The 13,670-nt window shown below is 35.8% G+C and overlaps 1 non-coding gene across 1 annotated transcript; it reads left to right on the forward strand.

The window, feature by feature from the left end:
* The first annotated feature begins 1,839 nt into the window (after positions 1-1,839).
* LOC111880541 (small nucleolar RNA R71) lies at positions 1,840-1,946 on the forward strand. Its single transcript, XR_002846507.1, has one exon. It is a non-coding gene; the product is annotated as a small nucleolar RNA R71 (small nucleolar RNA).
* The last annotated feature ends 11,724 nt before the right edge of the window (positions 1,947-13,670 follow it).

Consider the following 13,670-nt stretch of genomic DNA (forward strand, 5'->3'; position numbering starts at 1 on the left):
TCAGGCTTTCTGCACCTCTGATTAATTCATTGTATTCAACTTCTTCTATCATTTTCTCTATCTCCATCAGGTCTCTTTCAGCATCAAAATCATTGTCAAAGGCAGTGGTAGAATTGCTTGGTTTGTCCTCTTCCTATTCTTCCATTAATTCTTCCAACATATCAACCGAAAAACGTATCATCACTATACCTTGCATACTTCATGGCTTGATCAACTCCAAATTTAACTGATTTGTCTCCCACCTGAAGGGTAAGTTTAGAATCTCACATGTCTACTATTTTACTTGGGGTATTTAGGAAATGTCTTCCAAGAATGATGGGGACTTGAGGATCGGCTTCCATGTCTAGTACTATAAAGTCCGCGGGGAACACAAACTTATGAACCTTCACCAATAGGTCTTCGTATATTCCCCTTGGAAATGTCATCGTTTTATTTGCTAAGTGAATTGCCATTCAAATTTCCCTTTGCTCCGGAAGGTTCACTTTCTTAAAGAATGAGTATGGCATGAGGTTAACACTTGCCCCCGAATCATCCAATGCATGGATATTTGATAAATTTCCAAATTGGCAAGGCAAGGTCAAACTACCTAGGTCATCAATCTTCTTAGGTAATTTGTTCAACATGGCAGTTGAACAATTTTCATTGAGAACATTTTCTTCACTTCTTCCATCTTCTTTCTATTTGTAAGAAGCCCCTTTAAGAATTTAGCATACTTAGGTTGTGCAACCGCCTCGATGAAGGGCGTATTAATTTGAAGGGATTTTATGTGTTCCAGGAACTTTTGATAATCAATATCGTGCTTATCTTCTCTGGCTCATCCTGGAAATGGCAGTAGAGGTTGATATGGTTTAATGGGAGGCTTATTTTTCTGTTCAGGTGCGGGACTCGTCGGCTCCATGTCTCCTACTCGGAGAGTCGTATCAGGATTTTTCAAATCTTGGTTTTCTGCCTCTTCCTCTTGCACCAATTTAGGATCTTCTTTCTAAATAGGGGCCAAAGGAGTTATAATCTCCCCACTTCTAGTTGTCATGATTTTTATATTTGTGCCTTTCAGATTATTTTTGGTATTACTAGGAAGTCCACTCGGTCGTCTCCTGTTTATTTGTAGTGCAAGTTGGCCTAGTTGTTTTTTCAATGTTGAGAATGGAGGCTTGTTGATTCCTATGTAGAGCTTGTTGATCTTTCATCATAATTTGGTGCTCTTTAATCATGATTTGTTGATCTCTCAACATGTTTTGTTGATCTTTTATTGCAGCATCGGTATCGTTGCGCCTTTTCTCGGATGCAGCTGCAAATTTTGAAGCATATCTTCAAAGTCCAATTTCTTTTCTTGCACATGCACCTACTTTTGATAAAAAAAAAAGCTCTTGCTTTTTGCTTATACTTTTCTTCCTTCGCCTTCTTGTACTCATCATATGGTAGCCATTCCTTCTTGGGTTTTCGCCAATCATCATCATATCTATTACTGCTTGAGTAACACACTTGGGTTTTCCGGTTCCCATTCTCATCAAGATCACAATCGTTAGTAAGATGGGGCCCTCTACAGTTATCACATCCCATTCTAATGACATGGATGGATTGGTCTATCTTAGTCATTCTTCGATCCATGCTTTCTAATTTTTCCATCACTGCTACCATATCATCGGTTATAACATTCACTACCCCTCTAGTTGAGTCATTCCTTGGGTTATGATATTCTCTAGAGTGCTTAGAGAATTATTTAATATGTTCCCTAACTTCTGCCAGATTTTTCTTTGTTAATGGGCATTGAGAGTCAAGGAGTTGCCTACTGGTGACGTTTACCCATCATAAAAGATCGACAATTCTTGTTGCACATTGAGGTCATTTTGTGGGAAATTCCTAATTAGACCCTTGTAGCGCTCCTATGCGTCGTATAGCGGCTCTCCCATTTCCTATTCAAAATTTGCAATGGACTTTTTGAGTTTAGTAACTTTAGATGGTTGGCAAAATTGTTCTAAAAATTCCTCATGCATTTTTGCCCATGTAGTAATCACGCCCGGTGGTAGTGCTTTCAACCAATCCTTCGCAGCTCCTTTAAAAGTGACAGGGAGCATCCTCAACAAACCCGTTTCTCTTGGTACATTTAGAATGTTAAAGTAGACGGCGATGTTGTTAACTTCCTCTAGATGCTTACAAGCATCTTCATAACCCTTTCCGGTGAAAGGAATCTCCTTTAATGCAGAGAGGATGTGCCCCTTAAGTTCAAATGTGGCAGTGGCGGGTATGGCGGGTTGCACAAGCCCTGGACTGGTGTCATATCGAATTCTCTTTTTATATGCTTCCATCGAGAGGTCGGTAATGTCCGCCATGGTATTGTCAGGTTCGCCTTCTTTCTCGCTTTCTTCTTCGTATTCAGACTTGTATTCGGTTACTTTTGGAATTGGATTTTCTTCAAAATTCTCAAGCTTGCTTTCCTCACTCTTTTGACTGCTAGACTCACTCACGTTCTTTCTTTTCTTCTTCCCAAAGACTAATTTAAGGTCCTTGAAAGGTAACTTCTTTGGCGGGTTAGTGTCTTCAACAGCTTTATCCTTGTTCTTCCAAAGAGAAGATTCCGGGTCTTCGATTGGAGGAACCAAAGGTGCATTTGAACCTCGGGTCATATACTACCTGTAAGAAAACAAGAAACACGCGTAAAAAGAACAAAAATGAAATAAATAAATAAAAACGAAACTGAAATTTTTTTCTTTGGACCCATCGAGTAGTTGTGACTAGACTTGACGAGTTCAAAGGTAAAACAAAAAAAAAAATTAGATCAAAAATCCTAAAAATAGAAGAACTAAAACTAAAACCTAATAACAAATTTACTAAAATAGTAACTTTGTGCAAGATATATCTCACACAAAGAATCGATAATACAAGCAATTAAAATTTATTTTAGAACCGTTCCCCGGCAACGACGCCAAAAACTTGATGTGTGTTGAATGCACTAGTTTTAATCCTACTTTTTAAAAACAATTTAGACACACAAAAGGCAGTGTACCTGTCAATTAGTGGTATAGTTAAGCAAGCAGGGTATCGAACACATGGAACGGTAATTAAACTAACTACTAGAATTATCTAAAAAACAATTAATAAAAGAAAAAAGGTTTTCTCTAGTTTTGCAAGACTAGAAACTTAAGCACTTAACTAACACTCAAACGAAACAATTAACAACTAAAACAAATAAAAATCAACTAAGTTCAATAATTAAGGAGACTTTTGTTCAAGTTCAACTTACTTATTCCTATGGTTGATTTTATGGCAAGTACAGTGGATTAATTTGTCATTGGCTACCGATTAATGTGATTAGGTTCATGTTCACTATTAGTAATCCTTAGAAAACAAATCAATTCAAATAGTGCCCAATTGGCTAAATTAATGAGTTTCCTAGTTTATTGATTCGGGTTAAGTAAGACATGTAGTTAGCTAATTAAATTACTAATTCAATTAACTTATTGTACGGTTGTTCGTCACACAAGCTCACACATTGATTTATCTATTTTCTAGTTAACCCCTAGTTTCATGTTCACTATTCCTAGGTATATAACATTGTTTTCACATAAATTATATGAGACAAACAATTAATAGATGTTCATGCAACTTAATAGACTTGATAATTAACAGAGAATAGTTATTTGCAACACATGAGGATCTTTAACAAGCTTAACAAAACAAAATTCACCGAATTAAACAATAGAAGCCATAATATTCAAACCATAGTTATAAATTTGTCTACCCTAAAGAGAAGCAAGAAGTTTTTAGCTCATATTCATAGTAGAAAACATCTCACAACCTAAACCTAATGATTCAAACATGACGTAAACACTAGATTAAGAAAAGAGAATATATTTGTGCCTCTTGATCTCCTCAAAAATGAATGCTAAGGTTGATCCTCGAGTTCCAGAGCTCCAGCAGCACTCTCAATCGCAATTAAGTCTCCAAGGGTTTCAGAAAAAGTCCTTGTCTCGTGAGTTTATGCCCTTTATATAGTTTTCTGAAAATAGGGGCGACTCGTCGAGTCCATAGCCTGACTCGCTGAGTCGCTCACTTAAAATCTGTGCGTGGTAAGGCACCCAATGGGGTTGCGAATGTTTGTGCCTACCTGTCAAGTAGGTGTCTAACTCGCCGAGTTCTTCAGGTTTTTTACTTTTTTCTTCTTTCTTCAATTCCCCGGCTTTCGATTGCATTTCCCGCTTTCTTTTGCTTCTGAGCACATCTTTTAGGCTGGAAATACAATTTAAACATAATTAAGTACCTTTTGTTAATAAATTGAAATAAAATAGCCAAAAAGTATTAAGATTCTACACAAAATATATAACTAAATATGCACACATCAATTGCTAGTCAGTTTTAATTCGTACTTGCAGTTATAGTTATTAGACTTATCCAAGTGGGAGACTATTGGATTAGGTGTCTAAGCTCATAACTATAATTGGTATGTACTTGACCCAAGAGTAGAATGGTCCTTTTGGGTTGCCTTCACCAATGCAATTTGATAGGACGGAGTTTTCAGAATAAGGTTATTTATGATTTGTTAATATATTACAAGTGTAATATATTAATATGAAATCATATTATTTATGTAGTATTGAACAAGAATTAATTTGGAATTAATTTAGTGATCAAAAGAGACTAATTAAATATACGGGGACTTATTTGGTAAATCAATGATTCTTATAGTGTGGGCTAATGGTCCATGGTTAATTAGGATGGGCTAAAGCAACATGGATAGTCCATGGAGATTTAACCCATGGAGCCTATGTAATATGCAGGGTCATGGTGCATTAGGCTTTGTATGGATGTAACCCTAGCACTTGTCACACTATAAAAGGAACTCCCTAGAGCTTAAATTGGGTGGCACATACATTCTTGGAGAGTGAGAACCGATTTTTTGCTAAATAACTTATTCTCTCAAGCTTCATTTTTCACTTGGTGTTTGTGACACATTAGAGGCATCACATTTTAGGTGTTAAATCTTTTGAAGTCCAAGAACTACAACTCCTACTAAGAGATAATTTATCTAACTAGTTGTGTTGTTCAATTGTCAAATTGTATGCTAGTTAAGATGTATGCTTTGGAAAACCAACTTGCATGTATAATTAGAGAAAAAATAGATCCAAAGCATCTAGGGTTGCATGTGCACCATAAGGTTATTGGAGTGCTCGAAACCCATTAGAAGTATCTTGTGTCATGTTTACTTTCGAAGTCTGTATTTTGTATTCAAATGTATGTATTTAATAAGGGCATTTTTAGAGTTCGATGCGTAGTGTCTAGGCCCTATGTATTTTTTGTGTGCTTCTGTTAATTCCTATAAATATGGGTATGTATAGGAGATAGGGTAACTTTTGTGAACTTTTTAACACTTTACTCTTTCATCTCGTGTACTCATACAGAAGCAATAAAGAGCCAAATAGATTATATTTATGTTTTGTGTTGTTGATTTAATTCATACTCTGATTTCATTCCATACACTAAATTCATACGAACTACACCTCTTTATAAAAGCGAGTACCTTATATTACACATACATACCAGTTATACTCGACTTTTATAAATTCTATATAATTCGTTAATCATAGTAACTTATCCGCTTATAAGTTAGGGCTGAGGGTTATTCATATACCATAGTTATGAGCTTTTTAGTGAGACTATATTCATTAGCTAAGTCGAAAAACTTAGCATACCCACACTGCCATAACCATTAATCGTCGAAGTAAGATACATACGTATAGATCTATACATGGTTGACATCCCCACATGAGGTTGCTAGCTACAACCTCGACTGATCAATCGAAGCGGGTGATAAGTGTCTAATAGCATTACTACAACATACAATGAATCGTTGTAGGGGTACATTTAGTAACATAGCTCAGTTATAGGAGTCACATTAACTAGAATCTCTCTCTCTCTCTCTTGCTCTCACTCTCTCTCTATCTCTCTCTTTCTCTTTCTCTCACACATACACACGCTACAAACCATGGGATTGGTTTCTTTCAAAACTCTTTTATGTATGGATTTACTTAGGGTCTCTCTTACTAAAAAAATCATGGATTTGGTCTCTCTCACTACAAAATAGTTTTGACCATGGGCTTGGTTCTATTTTAAGTAAGGATTTACTTATGCAAAGATACATTGTGGTTTTCAAAGATTATTCAATGACTCTTTACTAACACTATTTTAAGTATGGTTATACTTAAAAGGAAAATACTTTGTAGACTTTTTGAAAGTATTACTATTCTTAGCATAAAACCTGTAAATCTCACCAACCTTGTGTTGACCTTTAAAACTACATGTATTCTCAGGGAATCACTAAATAGACATTCAAGATGGATTGGATTACAGGCGACCTAGCTTATTAGCTATTGTATTATCTATATATCTGTTAATGCAATCCACGTACTATTATTATCTGTAAGAACCTTGTATTCAAACATCAAGATGGAATACAAATACTATTTTGTTTATTGTTATACTTGTGATATATATTCATTTTACATGTGATCCATGAACTTAGTCACACAGCCCACCATGTTCCGCCACCTCGGCCGGGGATGTGACATCATGTTCACAAGCAAGATTTGATTTCCTGTTTTTAAAGAGAGTGGTAAGATATTTCTCAAGATCTTGGTCAAGATCCACAACTATTAGCACTTTGGTGTTAGTATCCTTAGGAGTTAGTGATACATCTTTAACTTCACTCTTTTTGGCTTCTAGAACATCTTGTGTTTTTTTCTTTAATTTCTATGATTTCCTAGGTAAGGCTAAATTTTTCTTAGAATTGGTATAACCTTTCTTACTTTCCTGTTGGTCACTATAAATCTTGACCACTCCTTATGGTATTGACATCTTCACATATTCATGGTAATTTGAGGGGATAACTTTCATATCATGCATCCAAGCCTAAGATAGTATTATAGCAAGACAAAGAATCAACAACACAAAAGCATTGAGTATAGTTAATTGCATGTGTGTGTCTATTGATCTCGCCACTGAATCACACTAGGACCGAAGCTCTTCAAACTATTTTGGAGTCTGGGATGTTCATCATGTTGAGTGTTACGGGGAGAATGATGTTGACTAAACTGCTACCAACTATCAATATTTTTCGAATAAAGTGGTTGGCCACATATGTTGGTATGACTAGACCTTCATGGTGTGGGTTTAGCACATCTTCCCAGTCACTTCTGTCGAAATATATCTCCTTTTTGTTTTTCAAGAAATCATTCTTTCTTGGCTTGTCTTATTTTCCACCTTGGAACTCTTTGCATACCTTTTGGTTGTACAGTATGAGGTTCCAAATATGTCAGATCCACCAGAGACAAAGTTAATTACCTTGGCTTCTGAGGGCGATGATGCTATTCTTTAGTGAAGGATTTCAGGATCTTGGACTTTTTTTTTATTGATATTGTCTTTCCTTCTTCCTATTAGTTCCTTTAAGTGTGATTTGCTTAATAGGTAACTAATTTCTTTTCTGAGGGGGAAGCAATCTTCGTTAATATGTCCAAAATATTCAAGGTAAGCACACCACTTAGATTTGTCTTTCCATCTCGAGGCTTTATGATTTTTCTTGTGCTATCTTGCCTTGTACCCAAACCCAAGATCCTACTAACGTAATCTCTCAAAGATTCATCATTTCCTTGAGTTACTTTGTAAATGTCACCTGTTAGTTTTTTCAAAAGTTCGACTACAAGAAAAAATTATTATTGAACAGTTTAATGACATGCAAGGAAGAAGTAATAGAGTAAGGAAAAATGTTTAGGAGCCACTTTAATGCAAATCCTATATAGGGTAAACCAAAACCCTTTCATATACAAGCCTCTTTAAGATGTTGGAGGAATCAGAAAAATCTCCATGCATTCTTTGTATTGGGTAACATGATCTTTAGGATCCATGGTCCCATCACAAATCTTCATCTTGGGCGTCTCAAACCTATTTGTAACTTTAATGTAACAAATAAGGGGTGAAAATCTTGATACCCTATGGATAGAAGGTGGCACTTCTGGTATAGGTTAAATGATGCTTGGTACACTCAAGATCATGTCTCTTTATTATCTGAGTTCTTTTTCCATAACTGAACTTACACTTAGATCATGGGTACTAAACATGATGCTAAATATCCCTCCAAGATTTTGGGAGACAATACCTCACATTCTGGAAGTTGGACCATCTAATAAGATAGGTTCTTGCCTTGATATGAAGTCTCCAACTAGAAGTTATCCCATCTAAGAAGATAGGGGTTCTAAAGATGCTTTGGTTTTGAAGTTCAGGATCCTGGGTTATAAGAATGAAGGCAGCATTGGTGTAGTTTCCATATACCTTCTTGATTTTGCACTCAATCTCTCTATTCTTTTGAACAATATCTTGATGGTTTCACTTTGCTTAGTTACATGTCGATCCATCCTGGTCTTCATAGAAATGAATTTGATTCTAGAGATCATGACCGAAATTTCTTGGGTTGTCTGATATATCCTAAATTATACATATTATAAGGGTACTTTAGCTACTTTTAGTGGCATTTTTATAGAGGTGCTTAATTCATTTATATTTATTTTTGTAGGTAAAAATTCCATGTTCATGAAATAGAAGCGAAAATGGCCTAAAATGGAGCTAAATTGAAGAGTTGGAGCAAAAAAAGACTTGCTAAATTATAAATTGGATGACGGACCCCTCTGTAGTGCTTTGGCCATATCTGATTATTTGTAACTCCAATTATTGAGCTTAAATATGTTTTGGAAAATAAAAAAAAAATCCTATGACTTATATGTGGGGTCCTTGTGACAACCATCAAAATTTGAGTCAGTTCTAGATTTGAATAAACTTAGTTGCATGTGTAGACATGACACATTCTAGACTTAGTAACTAGATGCTAAGTTATAACCTAATAGAAACTTAGAAACATTTAGAAAAGAATGATAGTGTACTTAGATTGACATTGATACATAAATTTTACAGCTACTTTAACTGTAACAACTGTAAAATTCAGGTCATTCTATGATATGAATGTCTTTCCATGATTCATGTAGACACATCATGCACTTGACCTAGTAGTAGAAATTAGGTTAGAGTCTTGTAGAAACCTAAGTCAAATTATAATCTAGGACTAGTATACCTAACTCTCACATTTCACGTGAATCGCTTAACTGTGTAGAATGCCAATAATATAGTTTAAATTGAACTATGTAACTTTCTAAAAAAATATCAAGTATCTTATATTGAGTAATCTAATTATTCTAAAATCTTAACACAAAATCATGTTCGGTAGATCAAATCTCAAGGGTAAGTAGAATACCCTAACTTCTTAATTGAAAATTATAAAGTGCATAGCTAATTTAAGTATTTAACAAACTCAAATTAACTAAATCATAATATGATTTAATTACAATTTGAAAGTGTTGGGTCTTTAGTGTTGTGTCATTGTGGATTTATAGTTTAGTCCGTTTTTTTATCCGGATTTGGCCTATCCATCGGTTATTTATTATTAGGGTTTTACTATTTAAGGTGCATGCATGCACCGTATCTTGGAGGGGTCTAAGTTTTGTAAACCCTATACAGCCTTTACAATAGCAGTTCTTCATAGAGTTCTTCTAAGGTTGTGACTATTAATCATTCGACACAACGTTGATTCTCATTATGTGTTTTGATTATTTTACATGTTTGGATCTAATCGATCATTCTAGTTTTATTCTCATCAATTGGTATCAGAGCAAGAGACTATGTAATCCATACACATCTCTTCTGTTAAAAGATCTATTAGGGTTTCCGCCTTAATAGGATCTGGAACCTGCCATCTTCTTCGAATTCATCGATTACAGATGTTGAATCTTGATCTTTATTTTACCCTAAACTCAATTTTAGGTTTACACATCTAGTTCTTACAGGTTTTTATCAAATCTACAACATTTAGCCTAACAATTCTCATGTTAACTCAATAAATCTCTCAAGCAGCGTTAGATCTACACTAAGGATCCCTATACTCTTTCCGAATGATTATGAAGTGTGAGCACCACATTTTGAATATTATGACCTTAGTCTTGAAGACAATTCTCTTTGATATGGGAAGCCATGACTGTGCAAACCTTCTTTCATACTAGAATAAGGAGGGAAATAAAGACTCAAGTTGATTATAATAATCTTCTTCTTCAAGTCAAAGACATTCCACAGGATGAGAAAGAAAAGCTACTCAGTAACATGAAGGCAATGAGGATTATTAGGTTTTCTTTGCCTCCCGATACATTTACTTTGGTAAGTTCCTGTAACACAGCAAAAGCCATTTGGGATAGGCTCAAAAAACTCTACTCGGGTGATGCTGATCTTCTGCACTCCACTCAAACCCTCCTGCTTTCGGAGTTTGGAGCCTTTATTCAGAAGCTAGAGAAGAGTCTCGGTCAAACTTTCAACTGTTACAATCATCTTCTAAGCAGGCTGATGAAACATAGACGTGAAGTGATAGAACAGAAAGTCACGTTCACGAACGGGTTGAGATCTGAATGGAATGTTTTGGTGCCGATGGTTAAAGCGCATGAGAAATTCAAAAACCAATCTATGGAAAAGCTTGTAGGTATTCTCAGGTCACACCAAGATGAAGTGACAAAGGAAGGAAAGGGGTATTTGGGATGTGATCGTTAGCCCTAGTTGTGAAGGGCAATAAGGTTACAGAGGAAGAAGCTTCGAATTCTGATCTCTCTGATTGTGAACTCTCAAAGGAAGCGTATGCTATGATCATGTCCAACCCAAGAAAGTTTGCAAAGAAAAATTTCAGTCATAACAAGAACTAAAACTGGTAGGGTAGTTACAGTTCTGAGAAAGTGAAGGATAAGAGTTCTAACAACTTACCAAAGATAGAAGCAAACTTATGGAAATCAACATTTGTTTTCTCTTTCATTTTAAATTCCATACACCATCCATTCTTTTGTATCCTCCTCGAATTCATTTTGTCAAAATCTTCTGGAGCTTCCTTGAGGAAAACTATTGGCCTCTTTCAGAGAACGGCTGCAATTTCAACATCCATTTTGCCAACCTTTTGAATGTATGATATTAACATTCGTTTGAGATGACACACAACGGGTTCATACTTCTGTTCATCATTGAGCAACTTTTTGAACAGCAGAATCCAATCGTACGGGTTCAGACAAGGTAGATCGGAAAGTGTAAATTCGTATACCTGACTCGTAGAACCTCTAGAAACCTTAAAACGACCATTCGGAAAGCTATCAGTTTCGATTGGACCTGAAACCTTCACAATAGTTATCTTCTTCGCACTCCAAGTTTCATAATGAGGCTTCATGTGCTTCAAGTAGAATGAGAAGAGCAAATGGTCAGCACTACTATAAGTCAGAGGGACATTCGTAACTTTGACGACACTATGAAACTAGAAGGCTTTTGGAGTGCTTGGTAGATCAAGCTATGAATCCTGTGTGTTAACAAAATCAAAGGATGTAACAGAGTCTAACCAATATTGTCTTGGAATGTCTATAGCCTCGCTCATGATTCACCCCAAAGTCCACAATGGAAATAAATGATGGGTTTGAGCCATAAGAATTTTGCTATGTGCACATGCAAACCCTAATGCTTGGATCTAGGTTTCTCTAATTGAACATGCAATGTATCCAAGACTTATATTGATAGATCTAGTGTAAACATTCAATTCATAACATATGAAATTAGATCTAAAGGAATACCTTGAATTGCTTGCATGAATCTTCTTGTCTTTGGAGCTTAGAGTCACAATTGTCACTCCTCTAATGGCTTACAAACACCAAATAGCAAGAGGATGATAATAGAGAGAGAGAGAGAGGAGGGTGAGAAATCAGGCAGGGTTCCTCAACTCCATGGGTCTATATATACTAGTGAGCCTCCTAGGGTTTCACCATTAAGACCCTAATTGGATAACTTAGGCCCTAAGCAATCCAATATCCTTAGTGATAAGCCTTTGTACTATTTCTAGGCTCTTCCAAACCCTAAAATCGTCCACCCTCTTATTCATAAGGAATCACAGCCCAAAATACAACTATCATACAATTGACAGTTTATGCCCCTTTATTTAATTAATCTCTTTAAGTCACCAAATTAATTCCTAATTAGTTTATGAATTATATTAATCAAATAACAATATTATTATTCCTTATATTATTCTCATAATATATTAACAATATTTCTTCTCTCATTATAAATCATCCTGTCAAGTTGCTATGGTGAAGGCAACCCAAAAGGACCATGCTCAACCGGGTCAAATACTTGCCAAATATAGTTGCAGCCTTAGACACTATTCGAACAATAAAAGCTTTTGGCTTTCCAGTGTGACTTGAGCTTCCCATTTAGCCTTCACTTTCTCTTCAGCATCTCTCACAATCTGATTATATTCATCAATTTGAGCTTCATGAGCCTTTTTCTTTTTAGCTCATGCTCATCGGGAGTACTTTGAGTTCTTTGAGAGTGGTAATGAACAATGAATCGTGAAAAACCTTTTGTACCATATTCTAGGAGAGAGATAATTAATGTTTGATGCTTCAATACCGTGAAAAATCACAACAGACTGACGTGTGTCAGGCATGCGTCAGGCGGTGTAACTACTGGCGTGATGTTAGGAATTGTTTCAAATTTCATGCACCTATATCAAATCTTCTCCCTTTAATATCGTCCTTCAGTTGCTGACTTTCACAGTGTCATACTTTAGCAATTGATCACCGTTTTAAGTACTCCGCATCTGAAAGTAACCATCAGGACAATGAACCAGAATTTTAAAAATCATAAAGATCTTTGTGCAAGAGTGTGCCAAAGATAAAGAAATAAAACAAGTTTTCTTAAGGATTCTAGTGATGTCATTGAAGACATAAAGCAGATGGATCCCGGGCAACGATCTATTCCTTCGCAGTCAAGACAGACTTCGAAGGGCTTGCGTGGTGTCCCGTTGAATTACGATCATATGTTTGTGGAGACACAATGAAAGACTTATTTTAATAAGGCAAAAGTGGTGGTTTCTTCTTCAACTAGGTCCAAAACTCGACATAAGTTCGAACGTTCATATGAAGTACTTGTCTGACCAGTGTAGTCAAAAGAACAAGTATGCTTTGGAATTATTTTAAGTGACTTGGATAAGAATAGAAATCTCAAGAAAAAATAAAAATTAGATCTATTGGGAAGAAACATCTTGGGACAAGAACATTCCATTAAGATCATGCAAAAAGAAAACGAGTTTCCAGGGTACAAACCACGAAGGTGGTCATTCGTTAATTCCTTGGTGAATAAGCTAGAACATGTAAATTGATCACCGTTAATTCGTAAGTACGTGTTGGACTTTGGGTTTCACTCAGTTCGTGGTGATAATGAGTTTAAGATCATAAACATAGATGTTTTTTTAACCATAATGCTCTTTGGAAATGTCTGAGAGTCTCAATGTTTACATTTATGATTGTGAAAGTAATGGAGAATTAGTGGAGGTGGTTCCAAAGAAATAATGTACCTTTGCTATGCAAAAGTGACCAAGCTGTTAACTCTTAACTCAATATGAGAAGAGCAAGGTAGCTCATGACTTATGTGAATGAACAGCCTAATTAGGAAGAAACGATTGGTAGTACTAATTCATTAAGGCATCAACAAAGAGTCTTTGAGGCTTTAGGCAACATGCAGCATCATGCTTCTAGGGACACCAAGATATGTACTTTCAAATC

Source organism: Lactuca sativa, chromosome 5 (genome assembly GCF_002870075.4).
Source record: "Lactuca sativa cultivar Salinas chromosome 5, Lsat_Salinas_v11, whole genome shotgun sequence".
In the NCBI taxonomy this organism is placed as follows: domain Eukaryota; kingdom Viridiplantae; phylum Streptophyta; class Magnoliopsida; order Asterales; family Asteraceae; genus Lactuca; species Lactuca sativa.